This window comes from Oncorhynchus mykiss, chromosome 18 (assembly GCF_057628025.1).
Source record: "Oncorhynchus mykiss isolate SJ-2025 chromosome 18, ASM5762802v1, whole genome shotgun sequence".
NCBI classification, from domain to species: Eukaryota; Metazoa; Chordata; class Actinopteri; order Salmoniformes; family Salmonidae; genus Oncorhynchus; species Oncorhynchus mykiss.
Window position 1 is genome coordinate 17,162,501 of NC_143039.1, and position 23,511 is coordinate 17,186,011.

Below are 23,511 nucleotides of genomic sequence, written 5' to 3' on the forward strand. Positions count from 1 at the left end.
GTCAGAAATAGCAATGACTTCTATTTTAGCCCTTGGCAACGCAGACGCTCGTTGACGCGCGTGAGCAGTGTGGGTGCAATAATTGAATAACATGGATTCCTACATTTATTTCGCTCGCGCACACGACAGTGTAGTCAGGGAATAAGGGAACATAGGCTAATATTTACAGTAATAGCGTTGAGGTTGTAAATGATTTATATCACTCTAATTCAGTATGTCTAGTTAAATCTACAAGGGAAACATATAGAGAACCATTAGACTACATGAATAAAGAGGGTCAATCTGTGTGCATCTAAAAAAAGTCTCATGTTTTCTAACCACTGGGACATTTGTGTCTGTTGTTGGAAGTGGTTGTCCACTTTTTAAAACTTTTACAGGACTGTTTTTTAAATATTTTTTTTAACCATTATTTAACCAGGCAAGTCAGTTAAGAACAAATTCTTAAATTCAATGACGGCCTAGGAACAGTGTGTTAACTGCCTTGTTCAGGGGCAGAACGACAGATTTTTTTTGACCTTGTCAGTTCGGGGATTCGGTCTTGCAACCTTTCGTTACTAGTCCAATGCTCTAACCACTAGGCTACCTGCCGCCCCTACCCTCTAACCACTAGGCTACCTACCGCCGCTACCCTCTAACCACTAGGCTACCTACCGCCCCTACCCTCTAACCACTAGGCTACCTACCGCCCCTACCCTCTAACCACAAGGCTACCTGCCGCCCCTACCCTCTAACCACTAGGCTACCTGCCGCCCCTACCCTCTAACCACTAGGCTACCTGCCACCCCTACCCTCTAACCACTAGGCTACCTGCTGCCCCTACCCTCTAACCACTAGGCTACCTGCCGCCCCTACCCTCTAACCACTAGGCTACCTGCCACCCCTACCCTCTAACCACTAGGCTACCTGCCGCCCCTACCCTCTAACCACTAGGCTACCTGCCACCCCTACCCTCTAACCACTAGGCTACCTGCTGCCCCTACCCTCTAACCACTAGGCTACCTGCCACCCCTACCCTCTAACCACTAGGCTACCTGCTGCCCCTACCCTCTAACCACAAGGCTACCTGCCGCCCCTACCCTCTAACCACTAGGCTACCTGCCGCCCCTACCCTCTAACCACTAGGCTACCTGCTGCCCCTACCCTCTAACCACTAGGCTACCTGCTGCCCCTACCCTCTAACCACTAGGCTACCTGCCACCCCTACCCTCTAACCACTAGGCTACCTGCCGCCCCATTTTGTCACATGTCTGATGGGCATAGCATCTGCAGCCATTCTTATGATGTATGGATTCCCTCTGAGTGAAACACCATGGGGTTGAAGGTCAGGAAACTTCAAACTAGCAAGAGAGGAGAATACGACGGAGACAACAATGAAAACAACGCAGAATGTTCTGTTGAAACTTTTATATAAAGTTGAAGTTTAAACACAATTTACGTGTGTGTTTGTGTTCGCATTAAGGTATGTGTGTACGAGCGTGTGTGTGCATGTGTCCGCTTGCGTGTGTGTGTGCTTGTTTTTGTGTACGTGTGTGTCTTGTCCTCTGGTGGTTTGGGAGCTTGGTCTGGAGGCCTGGTGTGTGTGTCTCTCAACAGCTTAACCTTCAGAGACAGAGAGAGACAGAGAGAACCCCCACTGGGAAGGCAGGGCAGGAGAAACAGTCTGTCAATACAGACCAATACAACTGGAAGGAGAGATAGAGACAGAGAGAGACAGAGAGAGACAGAGATAGACAGAGAGAGACAGAGATAGACAGAGAGAGACAGAGATAGAGACAGAGATAGAGACAGAGATAGAGACAGAGATAGAGAGAGACAGAGAGAGACAGAGAGAGACAGAGAGAGACAGAGAGAGACAGAGAGAGACAGAGAGAGACAGAGAGAGACAGAGAGAGACAGAGAGAGAGAGAGAGAGAGAGAGAGAGAGAGACAGAGAGAGAGAGAGAGAGAGAGACAGAGATAGAGCCAGAGAGAGACAGAGAGAGACAGAGAGAGACAGAGAGAGACAGAGAGAGACAGAGAGAGACAGAGAGAGAGAGATAGAGACAGACAGAGATAGAGAGAGAGAGAGACAGAGATAGAGACAGAGTGAGACAGAGAGAGACAGAGAGAGACAGAGAGAAACAGAGAGAGACAGAGAGAGAAACAGAGAGAGACAGAGAGAGACAGAGAGAAACAGAGAGAAACAGAGAGAAACAGAGAGAAACAGAGAGAGACAGAGAGAGACAGAGAGAGACAGAGAGAACCCCCACTGGGAAGGCAGGGCAGGAGAAAAAGATAGAGAGAGACTGAACATGGAGAGAGTGACAAGAGTTATGGAGATAAAGATTTTCTCTTCTGTCAAACATCAGAGGGAAGGTGAAAAAAACTGATGATCTGTTCACAAGATGAACTACCTACTATCCATCAGCTGTTTCAACTAAACACAGAGAGAGAGAGAAAGGCAGACAGGGAGGGAGAGCGAGAGAGAGACAGGAGAGGAAAGGAGAAGATCACCAAAAATATTCTGGTTGAAGACATGATTGTTTATGTTTTATTTCCACATTGTGTGCAATCTCCCAGATTTTTTTTTCACTTCCAAATTGATTTCCCTGATTAATTAATTTGTAAAGCCATTACCTAAAGGTGGACATTTAATTTGGGCCGGAAATCAACGCCATCGCTCCAGGGAGCAGGAATACGTCTCATTAATGTGTAAATGAAGGGGCGAGTGCGTCACAAAGACAATACCACATCTGATTAGCTTTGAGAAATATTAGTTTACCTTTTTGAAATGACAATTTATCATTATGCCAAAGTGTCAGTTGTAAAAGGTTGAATCTTTCACCTGTGACAGAGCACATCCAGAGCCCTGCTTAGAAGTGGCTAACAGGAAGTCTCAACGGGCAGGACAGTGACAACAACACGTCTACATTGAGACACAAACCCCTATGATGTGTCATTGTACTACAAGAGTCTCCCAACCAAGGAATTAAACGCCAATCTAACAGGAAAACACAAGGTAGGAGAACAACCCTCTGCTCAAACACATATTATAGCAATTCACAGTGACCATAAATCACGTCAGCTGAAAAAACCCTCCACTTGGCCCGTCTGTCCAGCAGAGCAGAGACAAATAGTCTCCAGCGATTGAACCCCTAACCTTGAAAGACGCGGGAGGCGGCTCGTTCATCTTTTTTAGCTTGGCTCGGTAGACTACCCCAACCCCAAGAGACTGAGGGGGCCTTTTGCTTTTGCTAAACTTTCAGCCCAACCCCAGAGTCACAGTGTAAAGTGATTTCACAGTGCTGTTGTCATCACCTCAGGTTGAGAGATAGAGTTTGTAGCACGGCCAGACACTTAGGAGAGCAACTTTTGCAGACAAATCGAAGTGGAAATGGGGGAGAAAATAGAGTAGTCAGATAATGTTTTTTATTTGGGGGCGGCAGGGTAGCCTAGTGGTTAGAGCGTTGGACTAGTAACCGGAAGGTTGCAAGTTCAAACCCCCGAGCTGATAAGGTACAAATCTGTCGTTCTGCCCCTGAACAGGCAGTTAACCCACTGTTCCTAGGCCGTCATTGAAAATAAGAATTTGTTCTTAACTGACTTGCCTAGTTAAATAAAGGAAAAATAAATTTCAGTAAGACTTTTTGACAGATATAATCCTAAGACTTCACTTAAAGCCAACATGCAGGTATAACGCTTCATTAGTTGTTATAAGCATGCATGACCCTTCATAATCCCTTATAAGGCTTAGTTACCATTACTTGGAAACTACAGATTATTCCATACATTGGGCAGGAGGTTAGGAAGTGCAGCTCAGTTTCCACCTCATTTTGTGGGCAGTGAGCACATAGCCTGTCTTCTCTTGAGAGCCATGTCTGCCTACGGCGGCCTTTCTCAATAGCAAGGCTATGCTCACTGAGTCTGTACATAGTCAAAGCTTTCCTTAAGTTTGGGTCAGTCACAGTGGTCAGGTATTCTGCCACTGTGTACTCTCTGTTTAAAGCCAATTAGCATTCTAGTTTGCTCTGTTTTTTTGTTAATTCTTTCCAATGTGTCAAGTAATTATCTTTTTGTTTTCTCATGATTTGGTTGGGTCTAATTGTGCTGTTGTCCTGGGGCTCTGTGGGGTGTGTTTGTGTTTGTGAACAAAGCCCCAGGACCAGCTTGCTTCGGGGACTCTTCTCCAGGTTCATCTCTCTGTAGGTGATGGCTTTGTTATGGAAGGTTTGGGAATCGCTTCCTTTTAGGTGGTTGTAGAATTTAACGGCTCTTTTCTGGATTTTGATAATTAGTGGGTATCGGCCTAATTCTGCTCTGCATGCATCATTTGGTGTTCTACGTTGTACACGGAGGATATTTTTTCAGAATTCTGCGTGCAGAGTCTCAATTTGGTGTTTGTCCCATTTTGTGAAGTCTTGGTTGGTGAGCGGACCCCAGACCTCACAACCATAAAGGGCAATGAGCTCTATGAATCTCTCTCTCTCTCACACACACTCTCACTCACACTCACACTCACACTCTCACTCTCACTCTCACTCTCACTCTCACTCTCACTCTCACACTCACACTCACACTCACACTCACACTCACACTCACTCTCACTCTCACTCTCACTCTCACTCTCACTCTCACCAGAGACAGAGGATGAGAGTAGATGGTCAGGATGCATACAGTATCACAGGAGTCAAGGTCAGGTCAGGGTACAGGAGTCAAGGCTAGGTCAGGGTACAGGAGTCAAGGCTAGGTCAGGGTACAGGAGTCAAGGCTAGGTCAGGGTACAGGAGTCAAGGCTAGGTCAGGGTACAGGAGTCAAGGCTAGGTCAGGGTACAGGAGTCAAGGCTAGGTCAGGGTACAGGAGTCAAGGCTAGGTCAGGGTACAGGAGTCAAGGCTAGGTCAGGGTACAGGAGTCAAGGCTAGGTCAGGGTACAGGAGTCAAGGCTAGGTCAGGGTACTGGAGTCAAGGCTAGGTCAGGGTACAGGAGTCAAGGCTAGGTCAGGGTACAGGAGTCAAGGCTAGGTCAGGGTACAGGAGTCAAGGCTAGGTCAGGGTACAGGAGTCAAGGCTAGGTCAGGGTACTGGAGTCAAGGCTAGGTCAGGGTTGACAGCGATGGGTAAGTCTGTGCTAGACTTACCCATTTACCATAGTTGATGGAACTGTACTGGAATGTACAAAAATATCTGAGCCATCACAGTACGGTTGGTTTGGCCAGCAGAGCTTCCTAGACCCCTTCAGATACAACAGTCCAGGGACCTCCCCTGGGAAACCTCCCCTCACTTTCCTCTCCAGAGGCATCAATGGGGCCCTTGTCTGACAGCATAGCACTCCACTGTGAGCCAGGGGCCTCGCACACCGAAATATTGTCTTTGACTTTTACTTCAAACATTGGGATAACCTGACTTCAACAAGCGTGGCTGTGCTGCCTTTGACCCACCTCTTGGGAGTGTCAACGTTTATCTTGTTACTCTGGTAATATAGCTGCACACATGCACACAAACACAGACACACACACACACACACAGACACACACACAGACACACACACACACACACACACACACACGCACACACGCACACACGCACACACACACGCACACACGCACACACACATCTAAGCCCCCTTAGTGAATGACATGGTCTGTGCAGGGTGACCACCATAGCCCCCCTGGCCAGGTGACTCTCCCCCCTCCCCCGCCCTCCCCCCTCCCGCCATCCCAGTAAAACAGCAGTGGAGAGAGAGAGGGGAGCTGTGGTCTCTGGCTAACCTACTCCCTATACAGTGCACTACTTTTGACCAGAGACCCTGGTCTAAAGTAGTGCACTACAAAGGGAATAGGGTGCCATTTGAGAGTCAGCCTGTGGCGGTCTGTCTGGCACTAAAATGATTTAATGGCTGCTTCCACCAGCCGCATAGTAAAGGCTGTATTCTGTAGACCTGATGCTGAGAGAGAGAGCAGCGTTGTTGGTCTGGGCCAGGTGGTTGCCATACAGATGTAGGATCTTCATTTGATCACCCTGTTTGCAGGAGAACTTTCCTGCAATGCAGAACATGTTCAACTTTTATTGTATATGAGGTTTAAAAAAGGCTTCTGAAGTTTGTCATTTCCACTTTGAAATTTTCGACTTGATTTTCCCTTACTAATAATGTTTCCATCCATAAAACAGTCCCTTAATAATAATCCACATTTCACATGTCTTGTTCCTGCTGTGGTAAACTGGCTCAAATTAACACCCTACTGTATATATGTCCATACACATCAAATACACATTTAATCCAACCTGTTAAACATAAACAGGAGATGAGAAATTACTAGGAATTAAATGGGGAAGTGAAAGAGGTCACAGAGGTTGAGTTTAGTGGGGATTTTATCAATGAATCATTCAACAGTCTTACTGTATTATTAATGTAGTGGAAGGGGAAACTGTCCTCTAGATTTGACTGTTTCCCATCAAACACCAGAGACCTACAGAGCAAGAATCACAATCCCAAATGCAATGGAGTCACAGTTAGTCTGTTACAGCAGATCACTGAGGTGTGTGTGTGTGTGTGTGTGTGTGTGTGTGTATACAAGCAAGTGAGCGAGCGTGTGTTGACAGGGTACGGGGGAGCATTCTTTGTGTTCTCCGATGAGAAACACGCAGATGTAACTAAACACATGGATAAGTCATGGCACCAAGCCGTACTCAAATACATCAGAGGTACTCTTCTGAACAGCCTGGGGAGTAGTATTTTTGTTTCTGTGTTGTTGGGACAAGAGCTGAAGCGATTGAGCAGAGAAACACTACTCCTGAGACCTAAGAATACACAGACAGACAAACAGGCCGACAGGACAACAGACAGACAGACAGACAGACAGACAGACAGACAGACAGACAGACAGACAGACAGACAGACAGACAGACAGACAGACAGACAGACAGACAGACAGACAGACAGACAGACAGACAGACAGACAGACAGACAGACAGACAGACAGACAGACAGACAGACAGACAGACAGACAGACAGACAGACAGACAGACAGACAGACAGACAGACAGACAGACAGACAGACAGACAGACAGACAGACAGACAGACAGACAGACAGACAGACAGACAGACAGACAGACAGACAGACAGACAGACAGACAGACAGACAGACAGACAGAGAGACAGAGAGACAGACAGACAGACAGACAGACAGACAGACAGACAGACAGACAGACAGACAGACAGACAGACAGACAGACAGACAGACAGACAGACAGACAGACAGACAGACAGACAGACAGACAGACAGACAGACAGACAGACAGACAGACAGACAGACAGACAGACAGACAGACAGACAGACAGACAGACAGACAGACAGACAGACAGACAGACAGACAGACAGACAGACAGACAGACAGACAGACAGACAGACAGACAGACAGACAGACAGACAGACAGACAGACAGACAGACAGACAGACAGACAGACAGACAGACAGACAGACAGACAGGCAGAGACAGACAGACAGAGACAGACAGACAGACAGACAGAGAGACAGACAGAGACAGACAGAGACAGACAGACAGACAGACAGACAGACAGACAGACAGACAGACAGACAGACAGACAGACAGACAGACAGACAGACAGACAGACAGACAGACAGACAGACAGACAGACAGACAGACAGACAGACAGACAGACAGACAGACAGACAGACAGACAGACAGACAGACAGACAGACAGACAGACAGACAGACAGACAGACAGACAGACAGACAGACAGACAGACAGACAGACAGACAGACAGACAGACAGACAGACAGACAGACAGACAGACCAGAGCTGAGCCCCGCAGGTCCAAGCCATTAAATCTCTGTTGTAGCATACTCCACCAGACAATAGTTTTAACATGCAGTAACAAGCATCTCTCTCCTCTCCTCTCTCCACGTTCCTCTCTCAGCTCCGATCATGTTGTACACAGACATGCTACCAGAGTTGTTTAGAATGGAATATAATCAATGTTTCTCTCCTCCTCTCTCCTCAGGTCTTGTAGTTGACTGCTGTACTGCTCTTGTCTGTGAAGGTACGCCAACTCACAATGGACACAAGTTCTTCTCTACCCCCTGACCTTTTCTAGCCCTTATCACTGAAGCTCATGTTCCACTCCTGTAGCCAGGTAGGACAGGGTGAGGCAGTCATTACAGCTTTTGTGAACAGATCTGTTAACGTGAACTGGACTTGCGCTGAGGGAGATGAATTGAAGGAAGCTATTGAATCATTGAATCCTCAATAGGTCTGTTTAGAACAGATTAAACAGAGGAGCAGAGAGCTGTGGGTTGGCAGCGCACTACATTGCTGCCTGCCATAATATGAGGGACAGTGTCTGACAGACCAATCAACCTGCACATGTCCTCTATGATTATTGGTATTGGTCAATGTCTGGTTATTTTGACCCTTGGTTATTGTTGTTACTGTTGTTCCGTTGACAATATTGATTATTTTTATTAATTATGTTAATATTGTAAATCTCCAAAGTAAGCTTTGGCAGTATGTACATTGTTACGTCATGTCAATAAAGCAAATAGAATTTAATTGAATTAAATTGAAAGAGAGAGAGAGAGAGAGATGGAGAGAGAGAGATGGAGAGAGAGGGAGAGAGAGAGAGAGAGAGAGAGAGAGAGAGAGAGAGAGAGAGAGAGAGAGAGAGAGAGAGAGAGATAGAGAGAGAGAGATGGAGAGAGAGAGAGATGGAGAGAGAGAGAGAGAGATGGAGAGAGAGACGGATGGATGGATGGATGGATGCCAATGTAGGCTCTGAATTGAATTGAGACACAGAGTGCCACAAACCAGGTCTTTGCCCCAAAGAATACAGTATCACTCATTGAGGGATATACATGGTACATCATCACAGATTACATTACAGATGAGAATTTACAGAGAATGAGATAACTTTAGACACATTATAGCTGTAGTCATGAAACATCATGAACCAGCCACCAAGTGTGATATTAAAGCCATTAGGTGAGGAAGAAATACATCACGGTGGTATTTTCAAACATCGTGATAAACTATCTCGCTGTCTACTGGTGCAGGAAACATTTTAGACATTACAGTATCAACACAAATACTGTAAGCCCAGAGACTACTGTAAACCCAGAGACTACTGTAAACCCAGAGACTACTGTAAGCCCAGAGACTACTGTAAGCCCAGAGACTACTGTAAACCCAGAGACTACTGTAAACCCAGAGACTACTGTAAGCCCAGAGACTACTGTAAACCCAGAGACTACTGTAGTCTCTAAGCCCAGAGACTACTGTAAACCCAGAGACTACTGTAAACCCAGAGACTACTGTAAACCCAGAGACTACTGTAGTATCTAAACCCAGAGACTACTGTAAACCCAGAGACTACTGTAAACCCAGAGACTACTGTAAACCCATAGACTACTGTAAGCCCAGAGACTACTGTAGTCTCTAAACCCAGAGACTACTGTAAGCCCAGAGACTACTGTAAGCCCAGAGACTACTGTAGTCTCTAAACCCAGAGACTACTGTAAGCCCAGAGACTACTGTAAACCCAGAGACTACTGTAAACCCAAGGACAACTGCTGCTCAACTCTGCACTCTATCGACGAGTGGCAATAATTAACCAAAATGATGAGCAAAGTTGCAAAGTTTGGGGCAACATCAATGTTATATGGCCTGGAACAGACAATAACATGACAATTATGTCAAGGGCTGCGTCGTAAAGATGTGCATGATACTGTATCTAATGCCCTAAAGCAGTCCGCAGAGTGATCAGACAGTCTTACTCTAGTGGTATGATTCCAACCTCTTGCCTTTTGTCTATCGGGCCAACATCTTGCGCGCATAGGTAGCCTAAAATCGAGTCGGGATGCACATACTGACCTCAACCGAAAATCCAATAACAGAATTGATCTGAAAAATCTATCGAAGGGACAGTACATTGACGCAACACGAGACGTCCTAGAGTCAAATAACAAAGATTCTACCGCATTCTGATAACACCATTTATATGAAGTTGCTTGTTCAGTCAATAATTATTTGACATAAGCATCTTCTACGAAATGTAAATATGGTTACTCAAATATGATCAAATTGCCTGGCAGTCAAACTTTCCAGAAAAATAAGTTCATTCAATTGCTCTCTCACGACCATTTTATTTGTATTTATTTTTTTACAAACCTTACCTTTCTTTATCGGTGCATTTACGTTGCTGGAGAAAGTTAGTTTCATACGAAGGCTGAAGCAGAGCGCGTTGGCCTATGCACAGTAGCCCATAGAGTATCCACTGTCCGGTACGTGTCTCTCTCCTACCAAGTGGCTATCTGCCTGGCTGGCTTTGCAGGCGCTGTGATGTTGTGCGGAGATCCCACTACAGCTGTTAAAAGGGGAGTTTTGAACCTACGAATCGTTTGAGGGTGTTTTAAATCTCAAATTAAGGACATGTTTGTCACAATTTAATTGTAGGTAGGCTAACTTTTAACAACCCAGAGCCTTTTTCTTCAAACTAATTTCTTCAGTCATATAATTGTGTTTTCATTCTAGTCAGAGTGAGAGATGCGCACCCCCCTTTGGATAGAATGGTCACTCTCGATGTAAGGGCGTGATACGGTTCTAATTGATATTGATAAGGCTACTTGACAGAATGGTTGCTTTTATACTTTGTCTCCTAATATACATTTGCTCTGGTAGTAATAGGACATTCTACTAACAGTTATAACTACGTTTTTGTATTAGTATTATTACAAATGCTTCATTAATGGGAAATGTTACAAAATATGTTTGCAAGTGTCAGCAAAAAGCTTAAATAAAAGTGTTGATATTATTCAGTCACACATGTTGCTGTTATACAAAAACATTCACTTTTAATGATAATACTGGCAGGAAAGATGCTTTTTTAAAGCGTTTTAAAGAAGAAACCAGTTCTGTTGACTTTCCCTTCTTCCTTTTCTTTAGGTCAGTAACTGCCCTACAACACTACCCTACAACACTGCCCTACAACACTGCCCTACAACACTGCCCTACAACACTGCCCTACAACACTGCCCTACAACACTGCCCTACAACACTGCCCTACAACACTACCCTACAACACTGCCCTACAACACTGCCCTACAACACTGCCCTACAACACTACCCTACAACACTGCCCTACAACACTGCCCTACAACACTGCCCTACAACACTGCCCTACAACACTGCCCTACAACACTGCCCTACAACACTGCCCTACAACACTGCCCTACAACACTGCCCTACAACACTACCCTACAACACTGCCCTACAACACTGCCCTACAACACTGCCCTACAAAACTGCCCTACAATACTGCCCTACAACACTGCCCTACAACACTGCCCTACAATACTGCCCTACAACACTGCCCTACAACACTGCCCTACAACACTGCCTTACAAAACTGCCCTACAACACTGCCCTACAACACTGCCCTACAAAACTGCCCTACAATACTGCCCTACAACACTGCCCTACAACACTGCCCTACAATACTGCCCTACAAAACTGCCCTACAATACTGCCCTACAAAACTGCCCTACAACACTGCCCTACAACACTGCCTTACAAAACTGCCCTACAACACTGCCCTACAATACTGCCCTACAAAACTGCCCTACAATACTGCCCTACAAAACTGCCCTACAATACTGCCCTACAATACTGCCCTACAATACTGCCCTACAAAACTGCCCTACAATACTGCCCTACAAAACTGCCCTACAACACTGCCCTACAACACTGCCCTACAAAACAGCCCTACAACACTGCCCTACAACACTGCCCTACAACACTGCCCTACAACACTGCTCTACAACACTGCCCTACAACACTGCCCTACAACACTGCCCTACAACACTGCTCTACAACACTGCTCTACAACACTGCCCTACAACACTGCCCTACAACACTGCCCTACAACACTGCCCTACATCACTGCCCTACAACACTGCCTTACAAAACTGCCCTACAACACTGCCCTACAATACTGCCCTACAAAACTGCCCTACAACACTGCCCTACAAAACTGCCCTACAATACTGCCCTACAAAACTGCCCTACAATACTGCCCTACAAAACTGCCCTACAATACTGCCCTACAAAACTGCCCTACAACACTGCCCTACAACACTGCCCTACAAAACTGCCCTACAACACTGCCCTACAACACTGCCCTACAACACTGCCCTACAACACTGCCCTACAACACTGCCCTACAACACCCAGAGCGGTCTCCTCCAAGTCCCCAACCATTAACGGGAAGAGAACCCGAATGTGGATCTAAATGTGTCCCCCAAAATGCCCGAAAACTTTTCCACTTTCATATCCTAAACAATAACAATAAAATTGTAATATGTGGGATTTAAAGAGCCGTTCAGAAGGCTGTGTGGGTCGTGATCGCCACAACTGGGGCTGGGTGCAGGCTGGGGGACATCTGAAGCTGCTGTATTCCATTTTTGACTGAAAAAAGCCCAGACATGTATTACAAGGCTGTAAAGAGCCAGTGAGGGGGAGGAATCCAAAGGCCTGAGTAGTCTGTTGATGGTGGAGAAAGGGGTTCTGGGATTGCCTTGGCCGTTATTGATGAGGTTGGAGTAGTAGATTGATTTGGCCTGGGAGAGAGCACCGTTTAGTCCTCCAGGCCTCTAAGTGGACTGTGTGACCAGATTTTTTATAGAGCCTCTCCAGTTGTCGGCCAGTGGACTTCACAGAATGCAGCTCAGAGGTAAACTAGGGAGCAGAGAAGGAGAAGGACACAGTCCGAGTTATCAGAAGTGCAACAGAGTCAAGGCTGGAGGAGAGGAGTGTGTCGTAGGGAGAACCCAGCTCCTCGGCCGAGGAAAGAAGAGAATCAGAGCTGTTGTGTATTTGAACCGCAAGATGGTTGGAGATGGCAAAATCCAGACCATGTGGATTGAGGGGGCAAAGCCTGTCGAGCATCCTGTATGAATACTTTTCATCCTTTATATTTCTGTTCAAGCTGGGCTGAAGCACGTTTGGGTGCACCTGTCATGACACAATATTTGTTTTGACTGTATCAGCGACTACAAAACTCCCTTACCATGCAGGACAAATTTGAGGCCATTCTTTTTGGCAGCGATGCATCACAAAGTAGCAGTGTAACACCCACAGCATGCAGATATAAGATGAAAACTAACTCTCAGTGCTAACTCTGTAGCCGCCAAGTCTGCAAGGTTTTGAGGCATCAGTCAAACGCTTCCTGTCACACATGAACTATTCCTCGTGAAATAATCTGCATCGTTTGACTTGTGTTTTGTTTTTCCATCTGTCTGTTGATTTCTCTAGATCAGGGCGGCTTATTGTGACAGGAAGGAAAGGTGCTTCACTCGCTCAACGACTTGGTACTTTCTAGAAGGGCAGATCAACACAAAAGAGCTGAATCCTTGAGTAAGAGGCCAATACGAAGCTCTACAAAGTTCGGAGTGGAATTTCACTCACGGCTACCGCTCTGATCCAGAGGAATGCCTTCACTGAATTAAATTAGAGTAGTTAGTCAGGTATTGAAGTTCCTGGTTTTGGTGCTTGACCATAGTAGAGTTCGTATTTGATGACCCCTTCCACAGGTTTCATGGTCTTGTATAGGAAATAATCATATGTGACTTGATGGGGTTTGAACACAAGACTCTGTTAGCCCTCTGAGCTGAAGCCTAGGCATTACAGCTACCACAAGTCTTCAGTCTCAGACAAGGTTACTCGCCACTCATTCTCCAATGTCTCCGTTACACAAAATGGATACCCCCCCCCCCATTCTCTTCCCTATTCTAGTGTGACTCAGACATGGCTTCCCATCAATATGAAGCGTATGGCAGTTTGTAAATCCCTCTCTCTGCTGACTTGACACTCAGCAGTTGTGATTGTGTATTCTGCTGGACCGAACAGGACCCCGGTTGTACTGTTAGGAGGGGGGCATAAAAACACAGTGACAGCCATGGCTCTGGGCCCTCCGCTCCTCTGTAACCAGGAGAGGAAAAAACAGGCGGGTTGCCAGGTTTGCCACCACTTTGAGAATGAATGAGGACCAGAAATGGCGTGTTGCCAGATTAGTTTCATTTTGCCTTTAAAACTAAGAAGAAGTTTCCTGCTGCACTAGCCTAATGTATCTGCTGTATGGGTCTAATTACATTAAGGTTCTTTACAGTTATTGTGTCAAAATAGATTCAATGATCAATTATTATAGTCGTAGATCTGAATTAAAGACTATAGAGAGGGCTACCTTGATGCTTTTCACCATTGGATATGTCAATCAGGCCGAGCCCGAGGGCCTTGTGCTACAGTGTACTGTTCAGAATAGACGGAGGAAGTGGAAAGATGAATATTCTCTCTGTCCATAATAGGGCTGTCAGAGCTCATCAGTCAACTCCAGTTAACTTGTTTAATGTTATTGTACTAATATTGTGGCAGTGACTAAACGGCATTGTCTGAAATAGTTGAAAATACATTAAAAACATCCAAAATACATCATCTATACAGCTAAAAACAACAATACAATGTCAAAACAAGTTGACTTTGAGGTTAAAGAAAGTGGGCTTTATCAATTTACCTGATTTTCATTTGGACAAAATCATGACACCAATATTCTTGTAATGGTCCTTCTATAAAATATCTTAAATTACAGCTAAACTGGGTTGGCTGGATCCTGACGATAGGGTATATTCTTGTATGTGAGTTGAACCTTTCCTCCTCTTCCTGTAGAAGTGATGGAAGTGTCAAGGGAGTCCTCCATCCACTATAACTCCTATCAGATAGTTTACATCCTGTTGCATCACGTTGTTGTGTCTCTGTCTGCCTGTTTTCATGTCTGCCTGTCTGTCTGTCTGTCTGTCTGTCTGTCTGTCTGTCTCTCTCTCTCATATCCCAGTCAATTGGTAAATGCAACTCGAAACACCAAAGAGAGACCCACTGCTCACAGGCACCTGCTCATACATATGCGTGCGCACGCAAAATATCTGAGCCATCACAGTACGGTTGGTTTGGCCAGCAGAGCTTCCTAGACCCCATTCAGATACAACAGTCCAGGGACCTCCCCTGGGAAACCTCCCATCACTTTCCTCTCCATAGGCATCAATGGGGCCCTTGTCTGACAGCATAGCACTCCACTGTGAGCCAGGGGCCTCGCACACCGAAATATTGTCTTTGACTTTTACTTCAAACATTGGGATAACCTGACTTCAACAAACGTGGCTGTGCTGCCTTTGACCCACCTCTTGGGAGTGTCAACGTTTATCTTGTTACTCTGGTAATATAGCCAGCCGCACACACACACACACACACACACACACACACACACACACACACACACACACACACACACACACACACACACACACACACACACACACACACACACACACACACACCATATTTAGCTCACTGATTGATACTCATTTAAAGTTCAAATTAAATGCTGAGATTCGATACCAGGAGACATTAGTGTTGGCTAAAGTAAGCTGATTTATATCAGAGTAAAAATCTATTTCAGCTGAGTATGGATTATTAAACACACAGGCAATCCCTAATATCCATATCTCTTTAAGTGCTCACTAAACATTATTTACTGTTGGGACGGATCCTGGACTGATGAGTTAGCAGAATCTGCCGTTTAAGTCATTGGCACTGATTTCTTCCACTGCAGACAAAAATAGAGTGACTAAGTGACTACAATACTTAATCACTTAGGACAATACTTAATCACTCAGGACAATACTTAGTCACTCAGGACAATACTTAGTCACTCAGGAAAATACTTAGTCACTCAGGAAAATACTTAGTCACTCAGGAAAATACTTAGTCACTTGATACAATACTCAAGACAATACTTAGTCACTCAGGACAATACTTAGTCACTCAGGACAATACTTAGTCACTCAGGACAATACTTAGTCACTCAGGACAATACTTAGTCACTCAGGACAAGACTTAGTCACTCAGGACAAGACTTAGTCACTCAGGACAATACGTAGTCATTCAGGACAATACTTAGTCACTCAGGACAATACTTAGTCACTCAGGACAATACTTAGTCACTCAGGACAATACTTAGTCACTCAGGAAAATACTTAGTCATTCAGGACAATACTTAGTCACTCAGGACAATACTTAGTCACTCAGGACAATACGTAGTCACTCAGGACAATACTTAGTCACTCAGGACAATACTTAGTCACTCAGGACAATACTTAGTCATTCAGGACAATACTTAGTCATTCAGGACAATACTTAGTCACTCAGGACAATACTTAGTCAGGACAATACTTAGTCACTCAGGACAATACTTAGTCACTCAGGACAATACTTAGTCACTCAGGACAATACTTAGTCATTCAGGACAATACTTAGTCATTCAGGACAATACTTAGTCACTCAGGACAATACTTAGTCAGGACAATACTTAGTCACTCAGGACAATACTTAGTCACTCAGGACAATACTTAGTCACTCAGGACAATACTTAGTCACTCAGGACAATACTTAGTCACTCAGGACAATACTTAGTCACTTGATACAATACTCAAGACAATACTTAATCACTCAGGACAATACCCAAGACAATACTTAGTCACCCAGGACAATGCTTAGTCACTAAGGACAATACTTAGTCACTCAGGACAATACTTAGTCATTCAGGACAATACTTAGTCACTCAGGGCAATACTTAGTCATTCAGGACAATACTTAGTCACTCAGGACAATACTTAGTCAGGACAATACTTAGTCACTCAGGACAATACTTAGTCACTCAGGACAATACTTAGTCACTCAGGACAATACTTAGTCACTCAGGACAATACTTAGTCACTCAGGACAATACTTAGTCACTTGATACAATACTCAAGACAATACTTAATCACTCAGGACAATACCCAAGACAATACTTAGTCACCCAGGACAATGCTTAGTCACTAAGGACAATACTTAGTCACTCAGGACAATACTTAGTCATTCAGGACAATACTTAGTCACTCAGGAAAATACTTAGTCACTCAGGACAATACTTAGTCATTCAGGACAATACTTAGTCACTCAGGACAATACTTAGTCACTCAGGACAATACTTAGTCACTTAGGACTATACTTAGTCACGTAGGAAAATATTTAGTCACTCAGGACAATACTTAGTCACTTGATACAATACTCAAGACAATACTTAATCACTCAGGACAATACCCAAGACAATACTTAGTCACCCAGGACAATGCTTAGTCACTAAGGACAATACTTAGTCACTTAGGACAATACTTAGTCACTTAGGGCAATACTTATGTCACTCAGGACAATATTTAGTCACTTAGGACAATACTTAGTCACTCAGGACAATAATCAATTCAATACTTAGTCACTCAGAACAATACTTAGTCACTCAGGACAATATTTAGTCACTCAGGACAATACTTAGTAGTAGTATCCGATGATATAAATGCAATTAAAGTGGTCTATCATGGTCCACTGAGCGATTATGCTGACACATAGGAGGATGACAAGCTTACAGACTAAATCTGCAGACAGTTGATTCCCAGATGTGTCTGCTCGGGGTTAGGATGGGGACTGCCATATCGACTCATCATCAGTGTGTGGTGGTGTGTGTGTGTGTCTGTGTGCATGCGTGTGAGTGTGTATACAGTATTCCCATCTGTATGTGGGGTTCATGAGGGTTTCACGTGAGTTCCATGTGTGTAAAATCAAATTAAATAAAATTTCAAATGAAATCAACAGGTAACCCTTAACCAACAATGCAGTTCTAGAAATAGAGTTAATAAAATATTTACTAAATAAACTAAAATAAAAAATTAAATAAAATGGGTATAGGTTAGTCGAGGTAATTTGGGGGGTGGCGTTCCGGTGACGCTTGCCGTGCGGTAGCAGAGAGAAAAGTCTATGACTTGGGGGACTGGAGTCTTTGACAATTTTTTGGGCATACCTCTGACACTGCCTAGTATATACTGTGTGTCCTGGATGGCAGGAAGCTTGGTCCCAGTGATGTACTGGGCCATACGAAATACCCTCTGTAGTGCCTTACGGTCGGATTCCGAGCAGTTGCCATACCAGGAGGTGATGCAACCGGTCAGGATGCTCTCGATGGTGCAGCTGTAGAACTTTTTGAGGATCTGGAGACCAATGCCAAATCTTTTCAGTCTCCTGATGGGGAAAAGGTGTTGTCATGCCCTCTTCACGACTGTCTTGATGTGTTTGGACCATGATAGTTGGTTGGTGATGTGGACACCATGGAACTTGAAACTCTTGACCTGCTCCTTTGTCTTCCTCACGTTGAGGGAGAGGTTGGTGTCCTGGCACCACACGGCCGGTCTTCGACCTCCTCCCTATAGTCTGTCTCATCCTTGTCGGTGATCAGGCCTACCACTGTTGTGTCGTCAGCAAACTTAATGATGGTGTTGGAGTCGTGCTTGGCCACTCAGTTATGGGTGAACAAGGAGTACAGGAGAGGACGAAGCACGCACCCCTGAGGGGCCCCTGTGTTGAGGATCAGCTTGGCAGATGTGTTGTTGCCTACACTTACCACCTGGGGGCAGCCTGCCAAGAAGTCCAGGATCCAGTTGCAGAGGGAGGTGTTTAGTCCCAGGGTCCTTAGGTTAGTGATGAGCTTTGTGGGCACTATGGTGTTGAACGCTGAGCTGTAGTCAATGAACAGCATTCTCACATATGTGTTCCTTTTGTCCAGGTGGGAAAGGGCAGTGTGGAGTGCAATTGAGATTGTGTCATCTGTAGATCTGTTGGGGCGGTATACAGTGGTGGAAAAATAACTCAATTGTCATACTTGAGTAAAAGTAAAGATACCTTGATATAAAATGACTCAAGTAAAAGTGAGTCACCCAGTAAAATACAACTTGAGTAAAAGTAAAAAAGTATTTGGTTTTAAATATACTTAAGTATCACAAGTAAATGGCATTGCTAAAATGTACTTAAGTATCAAAAGTAAAAGTATAAATCATTTCAAGTTCCTTATATTAAGCAAACCAGACGACACAATTTTCTTGTTTTCTTTTGTTATTGCCGGATAGCCAGGCACTCCAACATTTACGAACAAAGCATTTCTGTTTAGTGAGTCCGCCAGATCAGAGGCAGTAGAGATGACCAGAGATGTTCTCTTGATAAGTGTGTAAATTGGACCATTTTCCTGTCAAAATGTAACGAGTACTTTTGGGTGTCAGGGAAAATGTATGGAGTAAAAAGTACATACTTTCTTTAAGAATGTAGTGAAGTAAAAGTAAAAGTTGCCAAAAATAGTCAAGGAAAGTACAGATACCCCAAAAAACTACTTAAGTAGTACTTTGAAGTATTTTTACTTAAGTACTTTAAACCACTGGCGGTATGAGAATTGGAGTGGGTCTAGGGTTTATGGGATGATGGTGTTGATGTGAGCCATGACCAGCCTTTCAAAGCACTTCATGGCTACCGACGTGAGTGCTACAAGGTGGTAATCATTTAGGTAGGTTACCTTTGCTTTCTTTGGCACAGGGGCTATGGTGGCCTGCTCGAAACATGTAGGTATTACAGACTTGGTCAGGGAGAGGTTGAAATGTCACTGAAGACACTTGCCAGTTGGTCCTCCGCATGCTCCGAGTACACGTCCTGGTAATCCGTCTGGCCCCGCGACCTTGTGAATGTTGACCTGTTTAAAGGTCTTGCACACATTGGCTGCGGAGAGCATGATCACACAGCTGTCCGGAACAGATGGTGCTCTCATGCATCCTTCAGTGTTGCTTGCCTCAAAGCGAGAATAAAAGGCATAAAGCTCATCTGGTAGGCTTGCGTCACTGGGCAGCTCACGGCTGGGTTTCCCTTTGTAGTCCGTAATAGTTTGCAAGACCTGCAGGTGTAGTAGGATTCAATCTTAGTCCTGTATTGACGCTTTGCCTGTTTGATGGTTAGTCTGAGGGCATAGCGGGATTTCTTATAAGCATCCAGATTAGTGTCCCACTCCTTGATGCGACAGCTCCAGCCTTAAACTCGGTGCGGATGTTGCCTGTAATCCATGGCTTTCAGTAGGGATATGTACGAACGATCACTGTGGGGACGATGTCTTCGATACACTTATTGATGAAGCCGGTGACTGAGGTGGTATACTCCTCAATGCCATTGGATGAATCCCAGAACATATTCCAGTCTGTGCTGGCAAAACAGTCCTGCAGTGTGTGTGTGTGTGTGTGTGTGTGTTTGTGTGTGTATGTGTGTGTGCGCATTTGTGTTTGTGTGTGTGTGCTCACGTGCCTCTGTCGCTCTCTCTCTCTTTCTCTCGCTCTCATCCTCATTCAAATTTGACTCTCTGCCTTATATTCTGATGGTGATGGTGTTCGCTCATCTGAAGGGGATTCACAGAGGAATGAGCAGGAGGTCAAAGGTCAACGTTTCTCTACTTTGAGTGTTTTACCTCTCCCCCAACCCCTATGGCTCTTAATAATTCACACTAAAAGACAGGCGGAAGGTACTGAGGCGAGACAAAGAGGGGTAGCTGAATGGACGGGCATGGGTCCACTGTTTGAACGCTTGCACGAGTTCTAAAAATGTTTGTATTCATATTTTATGAAGACGGTTACAGGGATGTGGACTCTTGAATGATTGAAGTTCTCCCTCGCCACATGGGCTGTGTCCTCTGTCCACACAGTTTCATGTGTTTTGGTACTATGTTTTACGTCACTTTTTGGAAACCGACGGCTCTTGTTCATGTAGGCTACTGTGAGAATGTTTGGATTCATGTCATTGATAAAACAGTGTTTAACGTGTGAAACAAAATTAACCTGAACTGTATGACGATTCAAACATGCTCTAACCCCCACAATGTTTTCGGAATTACCGGCAAACAGTCATTGTAGATTAATGAAATTGAATGTAGACGATCAAAATCCATTCTTATTTCCCATGACCTTCTGTTCATTACATAACAGTGCATAGACATGCATGACCTTTCTGTTCATTACATAACAGTGCATAGACATGCATGACCTTTCTGTTCATTACATAACAGTGCATAGACATGCATGTCATTGAGGTCACGTTAAAGATTCCTATTTCCTCCATCCGTTTTTTCATTTGGTTTAAGGGAAAGCTCCTACATTAGTAATAATAGAATTACAGTGCCTTGATCGAGTTCATCCCCGGCGGGATTAACACTCCTGTGGGATAAAAGGGAACGTCGGGAACGTCTGGCTCCGGTCCAGTTCTAGGAAATCCAGCTTTCCCTGGACAAGGCCTTAACCCACGGTTTGTGTTTCCTATAGACACTGGACAGGTGGCTTAGAGGAGAGGCTCAGCCGTGGCCATTCAGATGGACTGGCTTTCACTTGGAGACTGGCATAAAGTACTGACTCACACATACTCTCCTACCTATTATAACTTACCTGGTAAACTCTCCTACCTAGTATAAATTTACCTGGTAAACTCTCCTACCTAGTATAACTTTACCTGGTAAACTCTCCTACCTAGTATAACTTTACCTGGTAAACTCTCCTACCTAGTATAACTTAACCTGGTAAACTCTCCTACCTAGTATAACTTAACCTGGTAAACTCTCCTACCTAGTATAACTTAACCTGGTAAACTCTCCTACCTAGTATAACTTAACCTGGTAAACTCTCCTACCTAGTATAACTTAACCTGGTAAACTATCCTACCTAGTATAACTTAACCTGGTAAACTCTCCTACCTAGTATAACTTACCTGGTAAACTCTCCTACCTAGTATAACTTAACCTGGTAAACTATCCTACCTGGTATAACTTAACCTGGTAAACTATCATACCTAGTATAACTTACCTGGTAAACTTTCCTACCTATAGTATAACTTAACCTGGTAAACTCTCCTACCTATAGTATTACTTAACCTGGTAAACTCTCCTACCTAGTATAACTGAACCTGGTAAACTCTGCTACCTAGTATAACTTACCTGGTAAACTCTCCTACCTAGTATAACTTAACCTGGTAAACTCTCCTACCTAGTATAACTTAACCTGGTAAACTCTCCTACCTAGTATAACTTACCTGGTAAACTCTCCTACCTAGTATAACTTAACCTGGTAAATTCTCCTACCTAGTATAACTTAACCTGGTAAACTATCCTACCTAGTATAACTTACCTGGTAAACTCTCCTACCTATAGTATAACTTAACCTGGTAAACTCTCCTACCTATAGTATAACTTAACCTGGTAAACTCTGCTACCTAGTATAACTTACCTGGTAAACTCTCCTACCTAGTATAACTTAACCTGGTAAATTCTCCTACCTAGTATAACTTTACCTGGTAAACTCTCCTACCTAGTTTAACTTACCTGGTAAACTCTCCTACTTAGTATAATCTTACCGGGTACATACCCACTCCTGCCCAGTATAAACCTACCACACATACTGCTGTCTAATATAACTTACCACACACACACACAGACACAGTCCTACCCAGTACATCCCTACCATGTAGGATTATACAGGGCACAAATACTATTCTTTCAGCCTTACTCTTGCAGGTGAAAATACCATATAAATGCTAACTTTTGTTTGAAATGAAAACAATGAAAAATGTCTGGAAGTCATTATCGGTTACCATGGAACCACTTACAGTTTGTCCCAACACCACACCATCACTAATTTGTTCAGCAGTGTTTAGTGACGCTATCACCTGCGGGGATGGTAGAGAACTCCATGGCACCGGTGCGGACCAGCCTTAACTACAGTACGTTCCTCTATCCCCATGAACCGGTGAGGCTGATTTTGGGGTTGTTATGGCACTATTCCCAGTCCTCATTCCCTAAGGACTCCCAGGAAGTGTCACAAATGGCACCCTAATCCCTACATAGTGCACTACTTTTGACGAGAGTGCTATGCGTCCTGGTCAAAAGTAGTGCACTAAATAGGAAATAGGATGCCATTTAGGACGCAAACCCTATCTCTGCTGGGCTTTGGTCCTGAAGTATGACATCATCAGAGGAGAGGGACTCAAGAACACAGCAACAACCAAACCTGGTCTGAATCATCGATCCACCAGTGAGACAGAGTTCACTTTTATACAGGAGATAAATATGGTGTGTGTGTGTGTGTGTGTGTGTGTGTGTGTGTGTGTGTGTGTGTGTGTGTGTGTGTGTGTGTGTGTGTGTGTGTGTGTGTGTGTGTGTGTGTGTGTGTGTGTGTGTGTGTATGCCCTCCAGGCGGAGCTCTCATGGATGAGCAATTAGAACTCAGAATAAAGTTCTTTACCTTCTATCAGATAATTTAGCTGCACTTGACAGAGCTGGCCTGGCAGCAATTTAACCAATAGAATAGTCCCAAAGGTACAAACTGCAACCCCCGCCCCATCTAGCACTACAGTCTGGCTCAATCAAATGCTTGAGCGAAAAAACGAACTATTTGAAGACCAAACTTTGCAGAACTTTTGAAATGGCACCAGAGGAAGGTCAGTGAGTGAGATGATTTGTTCTATTGGACGAGGATGGTGCTCGATATCTTAAGTAAACAATAGGTCGACCTACGATGCAATCACCCTGCAG

The 23,511-nt window shown here is 44.4% G+C and overlaps 1 protein-coding gene across 2 annotated transcripts in view; it reads right to left on the reverse strand.

The window, feature by feature from the left end:
- The window catches only part of LOC110496916 (semaphorin-5B), a 108,817-nt gene extending 98,478 nt beyond the window's left edge, over positions 1 to 10,339 (reverse strand). For both annotated transcript variants that reach the window (XM_090207478.1, XM_090207480.1), the window contains exon 1: positions 10,172 to 10,339. The gene's annotated coding sequence lies outside the window, so the exon portion shown is untranslated. The remainder of the gene's footprint in view (positions 1 to 10,171) is intronic.
- Positions 10,340 to 23,511: the final 13,172 nt, after the last annotated feature.